General features: G+C 43.5%; 1 non-coding gene across 1 annotated transcript; it reads left to right on the plus strand.

Annotated features, from left to right (window-relative positions):
- The first annotated feature begins 23,400 nt into the window (after positions 1 to 23,400).
- On the plus strand, positions 23,401 to 23,507 carry LOC139178516 (U6 spliceosomal RNA). The gene has a single exon (XR_011562900.1). It is a non-coding gene; the product is annotated as a U6 spliceosomal RNA (small nuclear RNA).
- The last annotated feature ends 2,497 nt before the right edge of the window (positions 23,508 to 26,004 follow it).

Consider the following 26,004-nt stretch of genomic DNA (forward strand, 5'->3'; position numbering starts at 1 on the left):
TAAATAAGCAGGGTGACAATATACAGACTTGACGTATTCCTTTTCCTATTTGGAACCAGTCTGTTGTTCCATGTCCAGTTCTAACTGTTGCTTCCTGACCTGCATACAGATTTCTCAAGAGGCAGGTCAGGTGGTCTGGCATTCCCATCTCTTGAAGAATTTTCCACAGTTTATTGTGATCCACACAGTCAAAGGCTTTGGCATAGTCAATAAAGCAGAAATAGATGTTTTCCTGGAACTCTCTTGCTTTTTCCATGATCCAGCAGATGTTGGCAATTTGATCTCTGGTTCCTCTGCCTTTTCTAAAACCAGCTTGAACATCAGGAAGTTCACGGTTCACATATTGCTGAAGCCTGGCTTGGAGAATTTTGAGCATTACTTTACTAGCGTGTGAGATGAGTGCAATTGTGCGGTAGTTTGAGCATTCTTTGGCATTGCCTTTCTTTGGGATTGGAATGAAAACTGACCTTTTCCAGTCCTGTGGCCACTGCTGAGTTTTCCAAATTTGCTGGCATATTGAGTGCAGCACTTTCACAGCATCATCTTTCAAGATTTGGAAGGCCTGGCGTGCTGTGATTCATGGGGTCGCAAAGAGTTGAACATGACTAAGCGACTGATCTGATCTGATCTGAAGTAGATTTACCCTATGACTCCCCTCTGCTCTTACTATACACAAAGTCTGTTGAAGGATACTCATGAAGGATAATGAAATACATTAGAATCAACCTAAATTTCACCAGTTAAATTTCACTTATTCAATAACCAGCACAAATTCATAGTGGACCCCCCACAGTTGTTGAAGAGAATGAGGTAGCATACACGTAACTGATGTGGAAGACGCTCCAGGATGGATTGTAGTGACACAGGCAAGTTGTGGAACTCTTGCCTGGGATGACTGTGCCCACTTCTGTGTGTGTGTGTCTGTTCGTGTGTGTATAACAGATTCATGACAGCAGTATTAGGCTTCCCAAGTGACTCAGAGGTAAAGAATCCACCTGCCCTTGGAGGAGACTGAGGTTCAATCCCTGGGTTGGGAAGATCCCCTGGAGAAGGAAATGGCAACCTCCTCCAGGATTCTTGCCTGGAGAATCCCCATAGACAGAGGAGCCTGGCAGGCTACAGTCCATGAGGTCACAAAAGAACTGAATATGCCTTAGTGACTACACAACAAAAGTAAATATAAATGAGATGATATTTGGAAGGCAGTCAGAGAAATACCTGGAACACTGTAAATCTGTACTGTGTTTGAGAAATAAATATTATTGCAAGAGGAAAAGGTGGGGAAGGTCCATTCTAGATCTCAGAGTTGTGGTTGACTTTCTGTTGGAGGGGCTGGTATTGGGGCTGATGATTAAAGGGGACTCAAGCCTTATCTCTCAGAGAAGGCGATGGCACCCCACTCCAGTACTCTTGCCTGGAAAATCCCATGGACGGAGGAGCCTGGTAGGCTGCAGTCCATGGGGTCTCGAAGAGTCGGACGGGACTGAGCGACTTCACTTTCACTTTTCACTTTCATGCATTGGAGAAGGAAATGGCAACCCACTCCAGTGTACTTGCCTGGAGAATCCCAGGGATGGGGGAGCCTGGTGGGCTGCTGTCTACGGGGTCGCACAGAGTAGGACATGACTGAAGCGACGCAGCAGCAGCAGCAGCAAGCCTTATCTCTGTTTTATTTTTGTGATTCATGTTTTATTTGTGATATTAAAATTCAAGGACTTCCCTGGTGGTCCAGGGGTTAAGAGTCCATGCTGCCAATGTGGGGGATGCAGGTTCTATCCCTGGTCAGAGAACTAAGATCCCACATACTGTGTGGTGTGGCCAAATGATAAAAGAAGAAAAAAAAATGTTTTTAATTCAATATACACCCCAGCCCAGTATCTCCAAAATATGAAACTCCTTTCCTCCTCTGTACAGGCAGCTTAAAGGAAAACAGCCCCAAGGTGAAACAGACACGTTGAGATAAGACCCAGCTGGCACCCGCTCCCCCTTTCTCAACAAACACCTCATCACAGGCAAACAGTATCCTTGGAAATGAGTCCCCCTTCTAATGACTCACTCTCCTGGCTTCCTGGACAGCAGTTGGGGATATGGGGAAGATGGGAGGGTCCCCAGTGAACAAATTACAAGTTTAAGTTCTTAAGACTGGATTCAGGTCCCCAAATGCACCCTTTGTATGTGTAAATTACTTCTGATCTCCTAGGTGGGGACTTCTATCTTTATGCATCTCTTAATTCTTTTTTTTTTTTTTTAAACTTTACATAATTGTATTAGTTTTGCCAAATATCAAAATGAATCTGCCACAGGTATACATGTATTCCCCATCCTGAACCCTCCTCCCTCCTCCTTCCCCATACCATCCCTCTGGGTCGTCCCAGTGCACCAGCCCCATGCATCCAGTATTGTGCATCGAACCTGGACTGGCAACTCGTTTCTTACATGATATTTTACATGTTTCAATGCCATTCTCCCAAATCTTCCCACCCTCTCCCTCTCCCACAGAGTCCATAAGACTGTTCTATACATCAGTGTCTCTTTTGCTGTCTCGTACACCAGGTTATTGTTACCATCTTTCTAAATTCCATATATATGCGTTAGTATACTGTATTGGTATTTTTCCTTCTGGCTTACTTCACTCTATATAATAGGCTCCAGTTTCATCCACCTCATTAGAACTGATTCAAATGTATTCTTTTTAATGGCTGAGTAATACTCCATTGTGTATATGTACCACAGCTTTCTTATCCATTCATCTGCTGATGGGCATCTAGGTTGCTTCCATGTCCTGGCTATTATAAACAGTGCTACAATGAACATTGGGGTACATGTGTCTCTTTCCCTTCTGGTTTCCTCAGTGTGTATGCCCAGCAGTGGGATTGCTGGATCATAAGGCAGTTCTATTTCCAGTTTTTTAAGGAATCTCCACACTGTTCTCCATAGTGGCTATACTAGTTTGCATTCCCACCAACAGTGTAAGAGGGTTCCCTTTTCTCCACACCCTTTCCAGCATTTATTATTTGTAGACTTTTGGATCGCAGCCATTCTGACTGGTGTGAAATGGTACCTCATAGTGGTTTTGATTTGCATTTCTCTGATAATGAGTGATGTTGAGCATCTTTTCATGTGTTTGTTAGCCATCTGTATGTCTTCTTTGGAGAAATGTCTATTTAGTTCCTTGGCCCATTTTTTGATTGGGTCATTTATTTTTCTAAGCTTCTGCACATCAAAGGAAACTATTAGCAAGGTGAAAAGACAGCCTTCAGAATGGGAGAAAATAATAGCAAATGAAGCAACTGACAAACAACTAATCTCAAAAATATACAAGCAACTCCTATAGCTCAACTCCATAAAAATACATGACCCAATTAATTCTACTTTTTAAGCATGCATTTTACTGGATGTAAAACTTCGTGTGTATGCTCAGTCATGTCGGACTCTGTGGAGCCCCACGGAGTGTAGCCAGTCAGGCTCCTCTGCCCATGGGATTTTACAGGCAAGGACACTGGAGTGGGGTGCCATTTTCTACTCTAAGGGATCTTCCTAACTTAGGGATTGAACCCAAGTCTCTTGCATCTACTGCATTGGCAGGTAGAATCTTCACCACTAACACCACCTGGGAAACCCATATAAAATACTAAGTTTTACTATTTGTGCAACACACGTGCAGGTATGTATATGATTATGTTAGACCATAACCTTGTCAGTGAAGTTATTTGGTCAAAAGTGACACATGTTTAAAAGTTGACTTAAAAAAAAACAAACGTGTACCTCTTAATTCTTGAGAAACAAGTAGAGTGCGTGTGAGCATAATTATAATTACAGCATCTTTGCCCCTTGGTACCTAGTAGTGCCTGGTACTCACAGATGCTCATATATTTGTGAGATTGAATTAATGACAAAGGAATTGCTATCATAAAGCCTGAAATTAACATTCTGATCCTTCAAATCCATATTTGCAGTATACTCATCCAACAGATATTTATCACTTACTTTCTGTGTGCCAGGCGCTACAGGCTCATGTGCTGGAAAAAAGTGATGAATGTAGAAAAATCCCTGACCTCACAGGGCTTACATTAAAAAGAGATTTCCAGCAATAAAAAGCTGAGACTAAAGAGAAAATAAAATGCAGGACTTTTAACTGCTCAGAGCAGTGGACAGGAATAGGAAACTCTTATCACAGTTCAAAGTTGCAAAGAACAATGTCTGAATTATTGGGAGTCACAAAAAACTGTCTAGTCAAGCCTATGGTTTTTCCAGTGGTCATGTATGGATGTGAGAGTTAGACTATAAAGAAAGCTGAGCGCCGAAGAACTGATGCTTTTGAACTGTGGGGTTGGAGAAGACTCTTGAGAGTCCCTTGGACTGCAAGGAGATCCAACCAGTCCATTCTAAAGGAAATCAGTCCTGAGTATTCATCAGAAGGACTGATGCTGAAGCTGAAACTCCAATACTTTGGCCACCTGATGCAAAGAACTGACTCATTTGAAAAGACCCTGATGCTGGGAAAGATTGAAGCCAGGAGGAGAAGGATACAACAGAAGAGGAGATGGTTGGATGGCATCACCAACTCGATAGACATGAGTTTGAGCAAGCTCCAGGAGTTGGTGATGGACAAGGAGGCCTGGCGTGCTGCAGTCCATGGGGTCACAAAGAGTTGGACATGACTGAGCAACTGAACTGAACTGAACATAACCTCATAACTCAAATGTATATACCACATTTGATTTTTTTTAAGTCTCTATTAAATGTGTTACAATATTGCTTCTATTTTATATTTTGGTTTTTTGGCCAAGAGGCATGTGAGATCTTAGATCCCCTCAGCGATGGAACCCTCACCCTCTGCATTGGAAGGTGAAGTCTTAACCTCTGGACAACTAGGGAAGTCCCATGCAATTTATTTATATATATATACATATTTGTATATCCTGATAGAGCTATTTTTAATAAGCCTACTTATCTTCAATCCAGGAAAGATCTATCAGTCGACGGATGAACTTGGGGAATGTAGATTTGATGCCATGAACTCCTGGACCAGTTATTGTACTCAGAACTGAGTTCAAACTCTAGTTTTACCAACTTCTGGCTGGGTAATAGGAATTACAGGGCAAGTTCTCAGGGTGTCTGAGCCTCAGTTAAGATTGTGTGTTAGGATTGCTTTGGAGGTGTTGTTACATGAAAGAGAAGGAACGTAGGTTCCAGTCCCCAGTACGTACTGGCTCAGTCAGTGGAAGCATTCTGGCCTGGGGCAGCCAGCAAGACACCTGCCCCCGCACAGAGGCAGGTCACTTATTGTAACCTAGGGAAGCACCCTGCGTGTTCAGATTGGGCCTTACCTAGGCCCTAAATGGGCTTCTCTGTGGGTTCAGATGGCAACGAATCTTCCTGTAATGCAGGAGACCTGGGTTCAATCCCTGGGTTGGGAAGATCCGCTAGAGAAGGGAATGGCTACCTATTCAAGTATTCTTGCCTAGAGAATTCCATGGATTGAGGAGCCTGGCAGGCTGTAGTTCACGGGGTTGCAAAGAGACTAACACACACACAAGGCCCTAAACACTTCTATGACCCCAGTCATTCTATGGAGACTCAATTTGACTCTGAAAATCCACTCAGAAAATTCAATGGAGGAAGGAGAAAGATAAAGAGGCTCTTGATAGTGTATCCTTATCTTTAATATCTTTTAAAGCCCTTTTATCTTGCATTATCATCTCCATTTGCACATGAGGACCTGAGATCCTGGAAGATTAAGTGATCACACAGATTGTAAGATTGTAGCAGATAAGCAAACCCAAATCTGCCCAAAGTCTGTATTCTTTTCAGGCAACACACAGGGAGTTAAGGAGGAGATGCAGTAGGAAGGAAATTTCCAATAAAGGCTTTCTTGTGGTATTTTGCTTGAGCAGGTTTTTAACCTCCCTGATCCTCAGTTTTCACATCTATGTTTGTAGTTGTAGTTTGATTAGTAAGTCATGTCTGACTCTTCTTTGACCCCCTGGACTGTAGTCTGCCAAGCTTCTCTGTCCATTTAATTTTCCAGGCAAGAATACTGGAGTGGGTTGCCATTCCCTTCTCCAGGGGATCTTCCCAGCCCAGGGATCAAACCTGTGCCCCCTCATTGCAGGTGGCTTCTTTACCACTGAGCCACCAGGGAAGCCCCTTTGCATCTATAAGATGGGACTAATGGTAGCCTACCCACACACATTGTTGCGGGCACTAAAGGGGCTATTTGTGAGTGCCTTTAGCAACATGGTGATCAGGAGGATGATACTCTTCACAGAAGTCAGACTCTGTGTTTAGAGAAAAAACATATTTGTTGCTTATAGTTTTTTAAAAAAATTTTAATTTAATTTTTACTTTATATTGTAGTATGGTTGATGTATAATGTTGTGTTATTTTCAGGTGTACAGAAAATTGATTCAGTTATACGTAAACATATGTCCATTCTTTTTCAGATTCTTTCCCCATATAGGTTATTACAGAATATTGACTAGAGTCCCCTACATGATACAGTAGGTCCTTGTTGATTATCTATTTTATATATAGTAGTGTGTATATGTTAATCCCAAATCCCTAATTTACCCTCCCCCCCCCCGTCACCATGTTGCTTGAATTTCCTTTATGTGCACATAGAGTGTGATAGATGATAAAGATTACCCTAGGCCCTGATGCTGGGAAAGATTGAAGGCGGGAGAAGAAGGGGACAACAGAGGATAAGATGGCTGGATGGCATCATCGACTCAATGGACATGAGTTTGAACAAGCTCCGGGAGATAGTGAAGGACAGGGATGCCTGGCGTGATGCAGTCCACGGGGTCACAAAAAGTCGATCACAACTTTGCGACTGAACAACAGCAAAATGGCCACATAAGCCTCAGAATCTCATCCCAAGAGAATGAGGGTGCTGAGCGGCCTTTGTGTGCACAGACGCACGTGACAGCTTAGCCTGGTGCTTGGCAGGCGCTATGCTGGAGTTACTGAAGAGATCTGGTGAGCAGGTAAAACCAAGATTTGAACCAGGCGCCTGACTAAACAGATGTGGGCAGCTGGCTGACTGTCTTCTAGACCAGCAGTCCCTAAGTTTCTTGGCACTAGGGACTGACTTCATGGAAGGTAATTTTTGGACAGACAGGGGTGGGAGAAGGGGGGTGAAGGGTAGGAATGGTTTTAGAATGATCCAGGTGCATTACATTTATGGTGGACTTTATTAGCATTGAATCAGCTCCACCTCAGATCATCAGGCATTAGATTCTGGAGATGGGGGACTGCTGTTCCTTTCTGCCTCCCTTGGATGCTACTGAGACTCAAAAAGAAAGGATCTGAGTCAGAGTTGCAAATTGCCACAGGCACTGCAAGGCGTGAGCCTCACCAACACCCCCTTCCCCTCTGCATGACTTAGGACAGGTGGAGTGTTTCTGAGAATGGGACTGACCGCAGGTATGGAACGTGGCCAAATCCCATTAGATCTCTTCCTCTTTGGAGTGCCCACCCAGGACTGGGGGCCGATGTCACTGGCTAACTGACAACCAGGTCAACTGCTCAAAGCTGAGAATCCAGTCCACCAAAACTACTTCCAGCAATGGAAGAAGGTGCTTGAAACCCACCTAATGCCACTCATGCCTCGGGACACAGGCAGCCCTCTGCAGAGCAGCAGGCATGCCCTGGGAGACGTTATTGACGACTGGCCTGCACTGCAGTAACGAGGGGCAGGTTCCCTGCACCTCTCCGAGGAGGGTCCTGCTGGAGGGACCCGTCACTCCCTGTTGAGTAGCTTGGCTATCTGGTCCTGGCTCCAACATTCTTGGCATAAGTAACGAGCACTTTAGTGTGGATCGATTATCCACGCCCCAGGGTTAAACAGGGTCTGAGTTCTATCAGATGTACCCTCTGCAGTTCCTTCTCTATCATGGGCTCAGGTCCCCTGCAACATGGAAAAACTGTATAGACTTCACTGTTAGACTGCTCCGGGTTCAGACATCACCTCTGACACTTTGTTGTTCAGACACTCAGTCGTATATGACTCTTTGTAATCCCAGGGACTGCAGCACGCCAGGCTTCCCTGTCCTTCACCATCTCCCGGAGCTTGCTCAAACTCAGGTCCATCAGGTCGGTGACGCCATCCAACCATCTCATCCTGCGTCAACCCATTCTCCTCCTGCCTTCAATCTTTCCCAGCATCAGGGTCTTTTCCAATGAGTCAGCTCTTCGCATCAGGTAGCTAAAGTATTGGAGCTTCAGCATCAGTCCTTCCAAAGAGTATTTAGGACTGATCTCCTTTAGGATGGACCGGTTGGAGCTCCTTGCAGTCCAAGGGACTCTCAAGAGTCTTCTCCAACACCACAGTTCAAAAGCATCGATTCTTTGGCCCTCAGCCTTCTTTATGGCTCAACTCTCACATCCATACATAACTACTGGAGAATGGTTTTTCCAGTGGTCATGTATGGATATGAGAGTTGGACTGTGAAGAAAGCTGAGCACCAAAGAATTGATGCTTTTGAACTGTGGTGTTGGAGAAGACTCTTGAGAGTCCCTTGGACTGCAAGGAGCTCCAACCGGTCCATCCTAAAGGAGATCAGTCCTTGGTGTTCATTGGAAGGACTGATGCTGAAGCTGAAACTCCAATACTTTGGCCACCTCATGGGAAGAGTTGACTCATTGGAAAAGACTCTGATGCTGGGAGGGATTGGGGGCAGGAGGAGAAGGGGATGACAGAGGATGACATGGCTGGATGGCATCACCGACTTGATGTATATGAGTTTGGGTAAGCTCCAGGAGTTGGCAATGGACAGGGAGGCCTGGCGTGCTGCGATTCATGGGGTCGCAAAGAGTAGGACATGACTGAACAACTAACTGAACTGAGCTGAACACAGTCAAAGGCTTTAGCATAGTCAGTGAAACAGAAGTATATATTTTTCTGGAGTTCTCTTTGTCTATGACTCAATGTATGTTGGCAATTTGATATCTGATTCCTCTGCCTTTTCTAAATCCAGCTTGTACATCTGGAAGTTCACAGTTCACGTACTTTTGAAGCCCAGCTTGGAGGATTTTGAGCATTATAGCGTGTGAGATGAGAGCAATTGCATGGTAGTTTGAACATTCTGTCACTTTAAGCAGTAGGATTATGGGTAAAGCCTTTTAAGTTTGATTCACACTCACTGTGATCCTCTTTAAAATGGGAATAAAGACACACCTACCAGAGCTGGGGTAAAGTGATGCTGACAGTGGTGTCGCTGTCCCCATGAAGGACATGTCTACCTTTAGGGTTAGGCCTACAGGTTCCACTCAGGGTTAGACTGAGGTCTACAGTGTGGTCAGAGTTAGGGACCACCCCTGGGGAATTAATGGGTCTTAGAAGTACTTGGGTTGACTTCGATGACTGTACATCTCCCAGAATTGCTAAGTAGTTAAGAGTCAACTCAGATTAAGTGCTTAGCACTTCCTGTAGCTCATCATTCCTAGATGTGCTTTTTCTATTAACCATATTCTAATGCATCTGACCTTGGTGTTGAATTTCACTAATGGTGAGCCATCATTAAATCGGCAGCACATTTATCTTTGTTTGTAAGCTTAAAATAACGGTGCCAGGACTTTCCCAGCGGTCCAGTGCTTAAAACTCCACCTTCCAATGCAGTGAGTGTGGGTTGGATCCCTGGTTGGGGAACTAAGATCCCTCATACCGCAAGTGGGGCCAAAAATTTAAAATAATAAATAAATAAAACAAACTTGTCTTAAAAAAAAAATAGTGCATCTGACATTGGATGGCCCCTTTGGTTTGGAAAAACATAGGGCAGAGTTGCTGTTCTTGAGTCACCTGCCCTCTGCTTATACATCAGTTTCGCTCAGATGAGTCACCAAGCCCCCCTGCCCACCCCACCCCCCCCCCCCCCAGCCCCTTCACTGTGTCTGGGAGCTTCCATCTCCACTACAGCATGTGTCACACGGCACTTCCTGCTCACTACACATGCATATTTTTCTATCCTGCTTCTATAAGATCCTCCAGGAAAGGAATTGATTTACTTTCATTCCCACGTGGTCTTGGTCCCCCAGGAGCAGGGTCTCATATGAACCATAATGTTAGTAAGAGCTGCCGTTTATTGGGCATTTGAACAAACAAGGCATTTGCCAGAGGCTTTGCTTTGGGGCTGCACTGGGTCTTTGATGCTCTGAGAGCTTTTCTCTATTTGCAGAGAGCAGGGGCTACTCTCTTACTGTGCTGTGCAGACTTCTCTTTGCAGTGGTTTCTCTTTTTGCTGAGCCTGGGCTCTAGGGTGTGTGGGCTTCAGTCATTGCAGTACATGGGCTCAGTAGTTGTGCTGCATGGGCTTAGTTGCTCCATGGCCTGTGAGATCTTAGTTCCTGGACCATGGATCGAACCTGTGTCCCTTGCATTGGAATGCAGATTCTTAATCACTAGAGCACCAGGAAGTCCAAGTTTACTTTTTCAATAATGGCCTTGGGGCTTCTTTAAAGACAATTTTTAAAAATTGCTTTATCAAGGTATAATTTGCCTCCTATAAAGTTTACCCTTTTAAAAGTATACACTTCACTGATTTTGAGCGTTCACAAGACTGTATGGCCATCACCACCGTCTAATTTCAAAACATTTTTATTATGCCTTGAAGAAAATGCATAGTCATTAGCAATCACTGCCATTCTCCCCCCCAAATCCCCTGGCAAACACTAACTACTCTTTTTATGGATTTGCCTATTCTGGACATTTCAAATATACAGAATCATATGATATGTGACCGTTAGTGGCTGGCTTCTTTCACTTGGCATGTTTCAAGATTCCTCTATGTTGTAATGTGTGTCACTGTCTCATTCCTTTTGAAGGCTGACTGAGGAGAAGGAAAGAGCAACCCCACCCCCTCCAGTATTCTTGCCTGGAGAATTCCATGGATGGAGGAGCCTGGTGGGCTATAGTCCACTGGGTCACAAAGAGTTGGATACGACTGAGCGACTTAACTAACTAATATTCCACTGTATAGCTAGACCACATTTTGTTTATCCATCGGTTGGTTGATGGACATTGGTGTCGTTTTCATCTTTTGGCTATTTTGACTATTGCTGCCACAGATGTTTATGTACAGGTCTTTGTGTGGACGTAGATTTTCATTTCTCTTGGGTGTATATCTAGTAATAGAATTCCTGAATCATGTAGCAACTCTATATTTAATCAGTTAACGAATTGCTAGACTGTTTTCCAAAGTGAATATAACATTTTACGTTCCCAGCAGCAATGCGAGCAGGTCCCATCTCCTGCACGTTTTCACCAACACTTGTTATTGTCTGTCTTTGTTAACTGTAACTATCCTAAGTGTGCAGTGATATCTTATTCTACTTTTGATTGGCATTATCCTAATGACTCATGGTGGTGAACAATTTTTTTGTGGCTTATTGGCTTTTTGTATGTTTTTCTTGGAGACATAGCTATTTGAGTCCTTTGCTTATTTTTAAATTGAGTTGCTTTTATTGTTGAATTGTAAGAATTTTTTATATGTTCTGGATACAGTTCCCTTTAGTAGCTATGTGATTTACAGAAATATTGTCTCATTCTGTGTGTTCTTTTTACTTCCTTTTTCCCTTTCTTTTTTTCTTTTTTTTTGGCCATGTCTTGCAGCTTGTGGGATCTTTGCTCCCTGACTGTGGGTCAAACCCGTGCCCCCTGTGGTGGAAATGCAGAGTCCTACCCACAGGATCGCCAAGGAATTCCCTCTTTTTACTTTCTTAATAGTGCCAAAAATAATTTCCAAAGTGGTTGTATCATTTTGCATTCCCTTCAGTGATGAACATTTATGTATTTTTAAACCTTTTATTCATCCGTTTTCAAACTAACGAGGTGGTTCCCTAGTTATATTCCAAGAGAGATCCAATGAGTTCTTTTTTTTTTCCTTTCCTCTAAGGATCACAAATTCGTGGATTCAAATTTATGTTTCCTTATTATTTCAGATGGTAAAGAATCTGCCTGCAATGCAGGAGACCTGGGTTTGATCTCTGGATTGAGAAGATCCCCTGGAGAAGGGAATAGCTACCCACTCCAGTATTCTCAGGACTTCCCTGGTGGCTCAAATGGTAAAGAATCTTCCTGTAATGTGGGAGACCTGGGCTCAATATCTGGGTCAGGAAGATCTTCGGGAGAAGGGAATGGCTGGCTACCCACTTCAGTATTCTTGTCTGGTGAATTTCATGAACTGAGGAGCCTGTCAGGCTACAATCCACGGGGTCAGAAAGAGTCAGACACAACTGATCGACACTTTCACTTCACATAGTAAAATTAGTTTTATTTATGCTCACATTTTCCATTGTGAATGGGAATCTTTTCAGATTTGCTCCTGAGTCCCAAGTTGATGGGGCCACGGCTATTTTTCTTCTTTCTTTCTTTCTCTCTCTCTTTCTCTCTTTCTTTTTCTTTAGTTAAGGGAGCAGGTAGATTTTTTTTTTTTTTTTTTAGTTCTTCCCAATACAAACTGGAACTTGGCATGCAAGTACCCCTCCTAAAGGCGTTCCCCCCAACCCCAGCCCCCATTTGAGGCCACATGGCTCCCCACGGGGCAGCTCTCCACCCCGCAGGGCCCCCCAGCAGCGCAGAAGCCCGAGTAGTGTGGCCACCAGCCAGCATTTGCAGCCTCCAGGTCAGAGCGGAGGCTCACTAACCCTCTTCTTCACCAGCCCCTCAGCCACGCGTGTGTCTGCCAGGCTGGGGAGGAGCCGCCTGTGCGGGTGTGGCTCTGAGGGACATGAGGGGCCGGAGAAGCAATAAAGTAAACCAGATGTGGGTCTGGGGCTGGGTGGACATGGTGACAGGACCAGTCACGGCCCCTGCAAAGACCCATTCCTTCTTCTTTGCGGTGGTTTCGGTTCCGGACGGCTTCCAGCGTGTCCCCAAGGCTCACGTCGTCCTGGTCTAGGAGCTGATCCCGCTTGTGGATCTCCCCGCACTCTGAGATGCTCTGTTGCCCCTCCACAGGCTGGGGGACCTTCCTCCTGATGTACCTTCCAGGAAGTAGCCTGCGGTCCCGACCACAAAGTCCATGGGGATGTGACCTACAGAGTGTAAGTGAGCACCACGGTCCAGGGCACAAGCCACAGGATGTCTTCATGGTGCAATGCGCTTCTCCGTCTGCCCCGCCCCCTGCCCACCGCGCATGTGCCCTGGAGAACCCCACAGCCATCACGCCTGGGACCCCTTCCACCTGGCCCCAGTAGTCTCTCATAGCTGCCTTGGTTTGTTATATGACAAGATGTTCCAGAATCACCCTGTTCATTTCCTGCCTGACACCTGGAATTGATCATTCTAGATTTCTTTAAGAGAGAAACAGGGGCTTCCTAGGTGGCTCAATGGTAAAAGAATACCCTTGCCAATGAAGGAGACTCAAGAGATACCGGTTCACCGGTTCGATCCCTGGGTGGGGAAGATCCCCTGGAGAAGGAAATAGCAACCCACTCCAGTATTCTTGCCTGGAGAATTCCATGGACAGAGGAGCCTGGAGGGCTACAGTCCATGAGGTCTCAGAGAGTCTGGAGGCGACTGAGCCGCAGGGCATGCAAGAGAGAAACAACATTTAGAGATCACAATCTGGTTTGCTCATTTATACTGATGGAATGTTGTTTCCAGTACTTTTCCGTGGATCTAGAGTTAACACAGTAAAATACATCATGAGTTTGTACTGATGCTTCTAGTCCAAACGAAGGCTATTTTAACTTTTCTAAAGTCAGATTGCTATCTCCTTGTTCCTACAGCAAAATCCTGGCTTCCAAAGGCAAGCGGAAGAAGATAAGATAAGCTGATAAGCAAAGCTCTAACAAAACACCAGACATTTACTGAGTGATCTGTATGTACCCTGGCCCCATCCAGTCCTCACAACCAGCCTAGGACCCAGGCACAGAGAGGCTGAGGAAGCTGCCTGGTCACACAGCTAGTTCACAGCAAAGCCAGGACTCAGACCCAGAGCGTGGCTCCAGGGTGAGCCCCTCAACTCTTCCCTCCTTAACCCCCTCCCTTTGCTTAAGATAGAAGGCACTGGGGGCCCCAAAAGAGAGGAGTGATCATAGAGCTGAGAAATTGAGCGGAAGGAGAGATCACTTCCACAGTGGGCTAGGGACACTGGGAAGGTTTCTGTGATGTTCTGGATTCAGGAACAACACCTGCGCCATGCCAGTGACAGGCGAGATCCATCACACCTGAGACACAGTGGACCACGTTCAGAAAGGTAAGAAAACCCATCCATCATTAAAGCAGCACCTGGACATTTTGGGTATCTGACTTGCATGTCTTGTTCTGCCCCACCCCAGCTGTGTTTGAGTGTGGAAGGGAGTAAGAATGCCCTACAGCCAGCAGAGTGAAACTCAGACGAGGGTACCCAAGAGGGAGTCCCATGACCTGCAAGGGCTGGGCCAGCCCATCTATGTGGGCCTGTCACCCTGGCCACCGCAGAGGAATGGGGGCACCCTGTCTGCAGGAGTTTCATGAAGACATCAGTGTCATTCCCCTCTGGTGACTAATGTGGAAACAGACTGGGGAGAGACTTTCCAAAGTTCATGCAGCTACTAAGTGTAGATCATGACCTACATCTGATCGTGACCTCAGGCCTCAGACCGCGGCCCCTTCCTTTGTGAAGTGCAGCTCAGGAAAGCAGGGTTTTACATCCCTGGTGGGTGTATCCATTTCCTAGTGTTGCTGTAACCAAGTGCCACAAACTGGATGACTTAAATGACCCAAATTGACTCATAGATTTTTTCTTTTTTTAACTTTTAACTTTATATTGGAGGGGCTTCCTTGGTGGCTCAGACAGTAAAATATCTGCCTGCAATGTCGGAGACTCAGGTTAGATCCTTGGGTCGGGAAGATCCCCTGGAGAAGGAAATGGCAGATACCCACTCCAGTATTCTTGCCTTAAGAATTCCATGGACAGACGAGCCTGGTGGGCTACAGTTCATGGGGTCGCAAAGAGTCAGACAGGACTGGGCAACTTTCACTCCCAAGACAGCCAGTTAACAACGTTGATAGTTTCATGTGGAAGCAAAGGGATTCAGCCTACATATACGTATATCCATTCTCCCCCAAATTCTCCTCCTATTCAGGCTGCCACATAACACTGAGCAGAGTTCTCTGTGCTACACAGTAAGTCCTTATTGTTGACTCAGTTCTGGAGGTCAGAAGTCCGAAGTCAAGGCGTTGGCAGGGTTGGCTCCTTCTGAGATGGTGAGGGAGAGGCTATTGCAGATCTTTCTCCCAGGAGCCAACAGCCTCAGACGTCCTTGGGGTATTGAGGATGGTCTGTCTTCACGCACCTTCCTTCTGTATGTGTGTCTGTATCCACATTCCCACATTTAAATAAGCACACCAGTCCTGCCGGATGATGACCCACCCTAATTGCCTCATTCATCAAGTTAAAGATTGTATTTTTTCACTAAAGACCCTATATTAAAATAAGGTCACATTCTGAGGTCCTGAGGGTAGGGACTTCAACATATGAATTTGGAAGGGACACAGCAGCTTACATCATTTGGGATGGGGGATGGTCCCTTCCATAGTGCCAGTGAGCTGGGCAGAACTCAGGCCTCAGTGGATACTTCCAGGCAGCTTAGTTCTCTCTGAAGCCCTCACTCAGCATTTTCCTGCCTCTCCTTCCCTGTGTGTGTGTGTGTGTGTGTGTTTCCTCTGTGCTGTGTCTGCTTTGTCTCTGATCATGAGCTGCTCTGGTGGCAGGGACCACATCTTGGTTATCTTTGGACGCTCCTGCCAAGCCATGCTTTGCCAATTAAAAGTTCTCAGTACAGTGGGGCAACATTTTCCAGGGCTTTATCTTAAGTAAACTCAAGCCTTCACCTGTGCTTCCCCTCTGCCAGCTTTATATATTTTAAAATAATTTGCAACCATTCTCATAAAAATTAATTCATGGCAAAGGTCATTCAGTTTAGTTCAGTTCAGTCGCTCAGTAGTGTCCGACTCTTTGCGACCCCATGAATCGCAGCACGCCAGGCCTCCCTGTCCATCACCAACTCCCGGAGTTCACTCAAACTCACGTCCATCGAGTCAGTGATGCCATCCAGCCATCTCATCCTCTGTCGTCCCCTTCTCCTCCTGCCCCCAATCCCTCCCAGCATCAGAGTCTTTTCCAATGAGTCAACTCTTCGCATGAGGTGGCCAAAGTACTGGAGTTTCAGCTTTAGCATCAGTCCTTCCAATGAATACCCAGGACTGATCTCCTTTAGAATGGACTGGTTGGATCTCCTTGCAGTCCTAGGGACTCTCAAGAGTCTTCTCCAACACCACAGTTCAAAAGCATCAATTCTTTGGTGCTCAGCTTTCTTCACAGTCTAACTCTCACATCCATACATGACCACTGGAAATACCATAGCCTTGACTAGATGGATCTTTGTTGGCAAAAGTCATTGATGCATGTTAAAATCTCTGGGTGAACATTATTGGGGAAAATGATACAAATACAGACTCAAAACCTCACAGAACATGAGGATTACAGATTACTTATCAATTACAAGGGCTTCCCCAGTGGCTCCGATGGTAAAGAATCCACCTGATCAATTAGAAAAAGAGACTAGAGATTTCTTAATAATTAAAAAGGAGAAAATCTGAGATACCACCTCAATGAGTGAATGTAGTTACCCTCACTGGGATAGGAGTGATTGATCCTACCAGCCCTGCCATGGGATGCAGTGGGAGGGATCCAACATTGTTCATGTTGCATATTTGCAGAATATTTTTAACTTGAATATAATAATGAGGACAACCTTCAGACAAATCTAGATGGTGGAATACTCTATACAACAGCTTCTTTGTGACCTTAAAAAATGTTATTACCCTGAGAGATGAGGGTGGGCTAAGGAATTGTTACAGATTAAAGGTGACTAAGGACACACGACAACTGAATGTGGTATGAAATCCTTGTTGCCAGCCAGAATCAGGAGAAAGTTGCTAATTGGCTAGTGGCCCCCACACAGAGGTTTCCCCTGTGGCTCAGCTGGTAAAGAATCTGCCTGCAATGCAGGAGACCTGGGTTCAATCCCTGGGTTGGGAAAATCCCCTGGAGAAGGGAAAGGCTACCCACTCCAGTATTCTGGCCTGGAGAATTCTATGGACTGTATAGTCCATGGGGTTGCAAAGAGTCAGACACGACTGAGTGACTTTCACTTCACCCCACATAGAGGAGCACAGGATTAGACTGTGAAGCAAGACAGTGGTGGGTTCAAATCCCAACCCTGCCACTTTGTGAACATTGGGCAGATCATTTAATGACTTTCAGCCTTAATGTTTCCTAAACTGTAAAGTGGGATTTGACTAGGGAACCCATCTCTTCAGGTTGTTTTCAAAATTAAAGGTACTGATCTGTGTAAAGTACTTTATGGACTATTCGTCCACCCTTCCATTCAACCCATTCAACACGGAGGGGTTACCAGTTCCAGACAGAGCACTCAGCAGGTAGTAAAAGCACTCCCTGAGCAAGTGTGGATTCAAACCAATGCTGGCAGTGCTGTGCTCATGATAAATGCATTCTAAAGGTACTAGGAAGAAGCAGCAAGCTCTGAGATGGCCTGACTCCTGGCTCAAGGCTGGACCATTCTGAGTGCCTGAATCTATCTAGGGACCTAGTTATTCAACAGTTGTTCACTCTACAAGCATTTCCTGCACCAAATAGTCAAGCCTGGAACAGTGGGAGGAAATACAGGTGACAAGACAAGGATAGAGGAGCTGGAAGGGGAGCCAGGCAAGGAACTTGGAGACGTGGGCCCATAAGAGACTGATGAGACTTGGAGGAGAGACAGGGACATGAGACAAGGCCCATGGTGAGACAGCTGGAGATGATGCTCAGCATCAACACCACCGTATGGACCCAATATCCAGGAAGGATGGAGGAAGTAGCTTCCTTCTCAAGTGAGTGGACATTTCAGTGATATTTTGCACATGTAAGACTTAAGGAGAGGTAGAGATGACATTTCTAATTTAAAAAATAAAACATTCATATGGAAGTCAAATAGCAGACAATGGCCGTGGGAGTTTGGGGACTAGGCTAGGCAAAAAGGGTGTGTGTGGTGGGGGGAACAGGCAGGTCATGGTTGGGGCTGGAGGGTGGGTCAACTGTGAAGGGCTTGAAAACATACTAAAGGAGGTTGGACTTTTATCAAATGGCATGAGAAAAGAATCAACTGGTTCTTCTCTGTAGGAGCAGGAAGGACACCCTTTGGCAGAGGTGGGCCCTCTCAGGGGAGATAGCTAATGCATGATAAAGAGGAGGAGACCCTGAGCATGGCCTGGGTCTCAGCTGGGGGAGGGAGGGTGAGGAGAGCCAGAACTGCAACTCTGTCTTCTCCCTGGAAACCAGCTTCCTGGAAACCAGGCCCGTGGGATGGACCTGGGGGAAGGGCCTTGCTCAGGGCCCAAGTATAAGAGGTAACACAGGACCAGCTCCCTTGATAGTGGAGGTGGGGAAGAGGGCCGCAATGGGTGGGTCCTCAGGATGAGGATTAACAAGTCTTACAAATCTAGATCATTCCACTCTAGTCTCTAGGCCTTTGCACTTGCTGTTCCTAGCAGCTGAGTTGGATCTCACTGTTTGCACAGCTGCCCCTTTATCAGCAAGCAGGTCTTATTCAAACGCCACCTCTGAAAGGCCTTTCCTGACCAACACCGTCATCTCGTCCTCCTCTCTCCCCACAACTCCTGCTCATTGTCCTGTCTTCCCCTGTTTTTAGATAGCACTTCTCACCATCTGAAATCACATTATTGGCTTGTAATTGTCTGTTTCCTCCCTCAGAATGTAATACACACCTGAAGGGTCTAACTGCATTCCCTATTTTCTCTCCATTATTTGGGACAGTACGTGACATTTGGCAGATGTCCAAAAGATAGTTGTCTGTAGGAACACATGGATACATGGGTGGATGGATGGATAGACGAACAGACAGATTTGCTGATTGCTTGATTGCTTCAGTGTGATTCTGGGAGGGCACGGCCCTGCAGTGGGCTTCCCTGGTGGCTCAGTGGTAAAGAATCTGCCTGCCAGAGCAGAAGATGCAGAAGACCTGGGTTCGATCCTTGGGTCAGGAAGATCCCCTGGAGGAGGAAATGGCAACCCACTCTGGTATCCTTGCCTGAGAAATCCCATGGACAGAGGAGCCTGGTATGCTACAGTCCATGGGTGGCAAAGAGTCAGATACAACCGAGTGACTAGGACTTTCACTTTCAATGTGAAGGAAGCTAGGGTGATTGGAGAGTCGGCCCATCATCTGAACGGAAGATAGACTTATTTGTTGGTGTGGTCCTTCTATTTCAGAAATGTTTCAGAGTTGGACTTGATCTTAGTGACCATGGAGTTTGCATGTGGTGAGAGAGAGAAAGAGTTGTTGTTCAGTTGCTAAGTCATGTCTGACTCTTTGAGAGCCCATGGACTGCAGCATGCCAACCTTCCCTAAGAGCCTGGACCCCAAAACAAAGGATATAGAGGGGCTAGCCGAAAACCATATTCAGTCTACATAGATGGTTGGTGTGAACTGCACCGTATTGAAACGTTGTTTGGAACTAGTTGCCAACATTTAAGAATCTCTTAAGACTTCAAATAAATTTACATATTCACACTGAGCCAAACGATTTGACAATATCAAACCTGCCTCACTGTAATACAAAAATTGGCTGGGCTGACTTGCATTTGCTCCCATTGGATTTAGCCTTTCCCATGAGGTCTCTCTAAACACACCTACCTGGCCCACTTCCTCATTCCCATCATAGGCCTGGCCCCATCAACCTTTAAATTTGCTTTTCTTCCTCTAATGCTCTAACTCATGATTCAAAGCAATGGTCCCCAACTCTCTAACTATGATGACCGCTTCTTAAAATAACTTTCCCCTGTAATTGTGAGATTAATACATGTTCACAGCAGGAACTAGAGAAGCATAGAAAATCAATAGAAGATAATAGATATCACCCACCAGCCCGACCAAAATAAGATGTAACAAGAAACACTATTTTTTTTTTTTTTTTCAGAAACAGGGATGAAGAATTATGTCCTTCCCTCAACACATTGTTTCCCCAGAGTATTATCTCAATTACAGCAAACATACATTTTAGGGCATTGATGAGCTTATTGGAAATAAAGGAAATATTAAGGGCCATGATAAATAAATAAGCAAGTAAGTAAATGTATACCTGTCAGAGGGCTAAAACCAAAGCAAGGAATGGTAAATAGTAAGCAAGTTAATTCAGCAATAATTCTAAGGCATGGTTGTCCTGAGGTCAAAGACCTGTATCGGCACCACCAATGAGAATTTAAACGCTGGGCTCTTAGAAAGGTAGGGGACCTGAACCTGACAATCCACACAAGCCCTGGATCTCTAAAGATAGGCAAGAAATTCAGTTCAGTTGCTCAGTTGTGTCCGACTCTTTGTAATCCCAGGGACTGCAGCACACCAGGGTTCCCTATCCATCACCAACTCCTGGAGCTTGCTCAAACTCACGTCTGTCAAATTGGTGATGCCATCCAACCATCTCATCCTCTGTCGTCCCCTTCTCCTGCCTTCAGTCTTCCCCAGCATCAGAGTCTTTTCCATTGAGTTACCTCTTCACATCAGGTGGCCAAAGTATTGGAGCTTCAGCTTCAGCATCACTCCTTCCAATGAACATTCAGTATTAATTTCGGATTGACTGGTTTGATCTCCTTGCAGTCCAAGGAACTCTCAAGTCTTCTCCAACACCACAGTTCAAAAGCATCGATTCTTTGGTGCTCAGCCTTCTTATGGTCCAACTGTCACATCCATACATGACTACTGGAGAAACCATAGCTTTGACTAGAGGGACCTTTGTTGGCAAAGTAATGTCCCTGGTTTTTAATATGCCGTCTATGTTTGTCATAACTTTTCTTCCAAGCAGCAAGCATCTTTTAATTTCATGGCTGCAGTCACTATCTGCAGTGATTTTAGAGCCCCCCAAAATAAAGTCTGATACTGTTTCCACTGTTTCCCCATCTATTTGCCATGAAGTGATGGGACCAGATGCCATGATCTTAATTTTTTTAATGTTGAGTTTTAAGCCATCTTTTTCACTCTCCTCTTTCACTTTCATCAAGAGACTCTTTAGTTCCTCTTCACTTTCTGCCATTAAGGGTGGTGTCATCCACATATCTGAGGTTGTTAATATTTCTCCCAGCAATCTTGATTCCAGCTTATGCTTCATCAAGTCTGGCATTTTGCATGATATACTCTGCTTATAAGTGAAATAAGCAGGGTGACAATATACAGCCTTGACATACTCCTTTCCCAATTTGGAACCAGTCCATTGTTCCATGTTTGGTTCTAACTGTTGCTTCTTGACCTGCATACAAAGTTCTCAGGAGGCAGATAAAGTGGTCTGGTATTCCCATCTCTTTAAGAAAATTTTCCACAGTTTATTATGATCCACACAGTCAAATGCTTTAGCATAGTCAATGAAGCATAAGTAGATGTTTTTCTGGAATTCTCTTGCTTTTCCTATGATCCAGCAGATGTTGGCAATTTGATCTCTTGTTCTGTCTTTTCTAAGTCCAGCTTGTACATCTGGAAGTTCTCTGTTCACATACTGTTGAAGACCAGCTTGGAGGATTTTGAGCATTACTTTGCTAGTTTGTGAGATGAGTGCAATTGTGTGGTAGTTTGAACATTCTTTGGCATTGCCTTTCTTTGGGATTAGAGTGAAAAGATAGGCAAGAAAAGAAAAAAAAAAATGTCATAAAGTCAAATGATGTAAACAAACCCAGTTATTTCAGTAATAACAATAGATACAACAGGGGACTTTCCTGGTGGTCTAGTGGCTAAGACTCTATGCTCCCAATGCAGGGGGCCCAGTTCAATCCCTGTTCAGGGAACTAGATCCCACATGCCACAACTGAGCTCGAATGCTACAACTGAAGATCCTGCATACAGTAACTAAGACCAGCACAGCATGAAATAAATATAAAGGGACTAAATCACCACCAGCTAAAAGACAAAGATAGTCACATTAGATCTTCTTTTTAAATTAGCCATATATTAATATATGTGACTTGTGACTACCCTCGTGGCTCAGATGGTAGGTAAAGCGTCTGCCTAAAATGTGGGAGACCCAGGTTCGATCCCTGGGTTGAGAAGATCCGATAGAGAAGGAAATGGCAACCAACTCCAGTACTCTTGCCTGGAAAATCCCATGGACGGAGGAGCATAGTAGGCTATAGTCCATGGGGTTGCAAAGAGTCGGACATGACTGAGCAACTTCACTTTCACTTTTCATATTAATATAAAAAACAGGTGAAACTATATAGAAAGTTTATAAGTAAAAAGAGGATTAGAAACATACCAGATATTTTTTAAGGAAAAAAATATGCAATATTAAAGAAGATCAACAGTGAGAAGACATTCAGTTCGCCAATAAGATATGACAGTTGTACACTTGCCTTCATTTTATATAGCCTCAAAAATGTGAAGCAAGAATTGAAAATAGCTAAAGGGAGAAATGGATAAATATACCATGATGATAGGAAGTTTCAACACACATTTGTTAATTATTGAAATGTCAAATAGATGAAAAAATTAGTAAGACATAGAAGGTTTGAATTACAGTTGGCAGCCATGATTTAATGGACAAATATAGACTCTCCTAAAATTAAACAGCTCTTTGTTTCTTTCATTCTTCTCAAGAAATATGGAAACTTGTGTTTTAAGAGTCCTTAACATTTTTTAAACTCAATTTCTATTGGGTTGGCCAGAAAGTTTATTTGGGTTTTTCTGTAAATATCATCTTATGGAAAAAACCCAAATGAACTTTTTGGCCAACCCAACAGTTTAATTCCACTGTGGTCAAAAAGCATGGTTGAAATATACAGAGTTTATTAAACTACAAAACATTTGTCATTATGTTTCAAATAATCATTATCATATATATATTATATGTCCTCTAAGCATGATGGAGTTAAGAATGTTGATACAGATAATCCAAGGACAAATTTTAGTCATCCTCTATGTTTGGAAATGTGAAAGTAGACTTCAGATTGGCTAATGAATGAAAAAAAAAAAGTAAATTTTGAAATAATTTGAGTTGACTGATTCTGAATATATCACATGCTACTACTTCAGTTAAGTAGCAAGTATGATACTTTAAGGAGAAATCCATACCTTTCAATATTATATTAAAATGAAGGAAAAGCTGAAAATGTATAAACTAAAAAAAAGAAAGAAAAGAATACCCCCAGAAAAAGTAGAAAGGAGAAGACAATAAACATAGATCAGAAATTAATGAAATTGGGGGAAAAAATGCTATAACAGAGCAGATCAACTAGGCTAAATATTGGTTCTTTGAAAAGATTAATAAGGTAGTCAAACTTCTGGTAAGACTAATTTTTTGAAAAAGCATATGTACACATGACAATGTTAGGAATTAAAATAGATTAAGTGCTCGCTTCGGCAGCACATATACTAAAATTGGAACGATACAGAGAAGATTAGCATGGCCCCTGCGCAAGGATGATATGCAAATTCGTGAAGCATTCCATATTTAAAAAATAAATAAAAATAAAAAAATAAAATAGATTAAAACTATACTACAGTGAAGATCTAATAAAATTGTATACAAATCTTTTTGCCAAAAATTTGAATGCTTAAACATAATTCCAAAATTTATTCAGAAGGATTAAAAAGCCCCAGTTTCCTCAGAACTATTTAAAAAATGAATAAGAGGTTAACAACAGGAAAAAAGTAATTACAGATTAAAAAAAAAAACCATAAAACAGGGAAGTTCAACCAATCTTTCAAGCTCATTCCTGCTGCCAAGTCGATTCAGTCGTGTCAGACTCTGTGCGACCCCATGGACTGCAGCCTACCAGGCTTCTCCATCCATGGGATTCTCCAGGCAAGAACACTGGAGTGGGTTGCTATTTCCTTCTCCAATGCATGAAAGTGGAAAGTGAAAGTGAAGTCACTCAGTCATGTCTGACTCTTAGCGACCGCATGGACTGCAGCTTACCAGGCTCCTCCATCCATGGGATTTTCTGGGCAACAGTACAGGAGTGGGGTGCCATTGCCTTCTCCAAGCTCATCCCAGTCTTACACAAAATCTTCCAGAGATTAAAAAAATGCCTAACTCATTCTATGATGGTAATATAACCTTGATATCAAAATCATTCAGGGACAGTATGAGGAAGGAATATAGGATAGATCAAGCTAATTCATTAACATGAATGCAAAATTCTTATCTAATGGGGGTGTGGGTTGCCATTCCCTTCTCTAGGGGATCTTCCTGACCTAGGAATCAAACCCAGGTCTCCTGCATTGCAGGCATAGTCTTTACCGTCTGAGCCCTAAAATATTACCAAAGTGAAATCTGGCAATATCTGAAAAAGAATGCATGAGGGCTAAGTTGGGTTTAATCCCCGAAATGCGAAAGTGATTTAATATTGGGAAAACATTATAAATATTCACTACTTTACCAGATTGGAATAAATCATCCCAGTATGTATAGAAATAAGACTTTGGAAAATTGAACACCCACTTGTAACCAATCATTTACACAAACACAAAAATATCTATCAAAATAGAAGTTGTATAAAGCTTACTTGACAAGATAAATGTATGTACCTAAATCCCCAGTCTTAACGTTGGTAAATTTGAACCTTTTCCTCAGATTAGAGCTATGAGAAGAGTGCCTTCAATCCCTACTTCTGCCCCAGAGGTCCTAACTAGCACAATAAGACAAGAAAAAAGTGTCAAAGAAAAAAAGAAATAAAACCATCATTATTCACAGCTGATATGATTACTTACATAGGAAATATGAAAGAATCTAAAAATTATTAATGTTAATAAGAGCTCAGGAAAATAGATATATAAGGTCAATAATAATTTTTAAAAAGTGAATTCCATTTCTATACACCTGTAACAAGCAATTAGAAACTGTAGCTTCACTTGGAGGGCATTATGCTAAGCAAAATACGTCAGACAGAGAAAGATAAATACTATATGATATCACTGGTAATATGGAATCTAAAAAATTCAACAAACTAGTGAATATAACAGAAAAGAAAAGCAGACTTACAGAGAACAAACTAGTGGTTACTACCTACTGTACAGCACATGGAGCTGCTCAGTGCTATGCAGCAGCCTGGCCAGGAGAGCAGTTCGGGGGAGAATGGATACATGTGTATGTATGGTTGAGTCCCTTTGCTTGTTCACCTGAAACCATCACAACAGTGTTAATTACCTATACTCCAATATAAAATAAAAAGGTTTTTTTGTTTGTTTTTAAAAGCAAGTGGTCACGAGTGGGGAAGGGGAAAGAGGAAGTATAGGGCTGGGGATATGGAAGGCACAAACTATTGGGGGTAAGGTAGGCTCAAGGGTATTCTAGAACATGGGAAATATAGCCAATACTTTGTAGTAACTGTAAATGGAAAGTAACCTTTACAAGTTGTCTGTAAAATTTAAAAATCTAAAAAAGTCATTTAATGAAAAAGAAAATATATTAACTTGAAAGAGAAAATGTAAGTTTCAAAAATGATTTTATTTGTAATAGCAACAGAAGAAAAGCTATGAGACCCCTACAGATAATTATTTTTTAAATGTGGAAGACTTTTATACTCTTAGAGAAAAATCGTTAAAGAGGTCATAAATAAATGGAGGAAGGTTTTCAATTCATGGCCAGAAGATTTGATATGTCCCAGGTCTCAAATATCCCTAGATTGAGCCATAGACTTAATACAATGCCAATCAAAATCCCCACTGGATTTTTAAAGGAACTGAACAAGCCGATTCAAAGATTTATATGGAAGAACAAAGACCCAAGAATAGCCAAGACATTCCTGAAGAAGCATGAAGTGGGGCGATTCGCCCAGAAGATGTGGAGATTTATTATAAAACTATGTGGATTATGGCAGTGTGTTATTGGCACAGAGAAACTGACCAGTGAAGCAGAAAAAAAAAAAAAAAAAACTCAGAAAGAAACCCAAGCACACTCGGTAACCTGATAACTGACTGAAGCAGCATTTCAGGCCACCAGCAAGAGGA

The sequence above is a fragment of the Bos indicus genome, chromosome 21, assembly GCF_029378745.1.
Source record: "Bos indicus isolate NIAB-ARS_2022 breed Sahiwal x Tharparkar chromosome 21, NIAB-ARS_B.indTharparkar_mat_pri_1.0, whole genome shotgun sequence".
Taxonomy (NCBI): Eukaryota; Metazoa; Chordata; class Mammalia; order Artiodactyla; family Bovidae; genus Bos; species Bos indicus.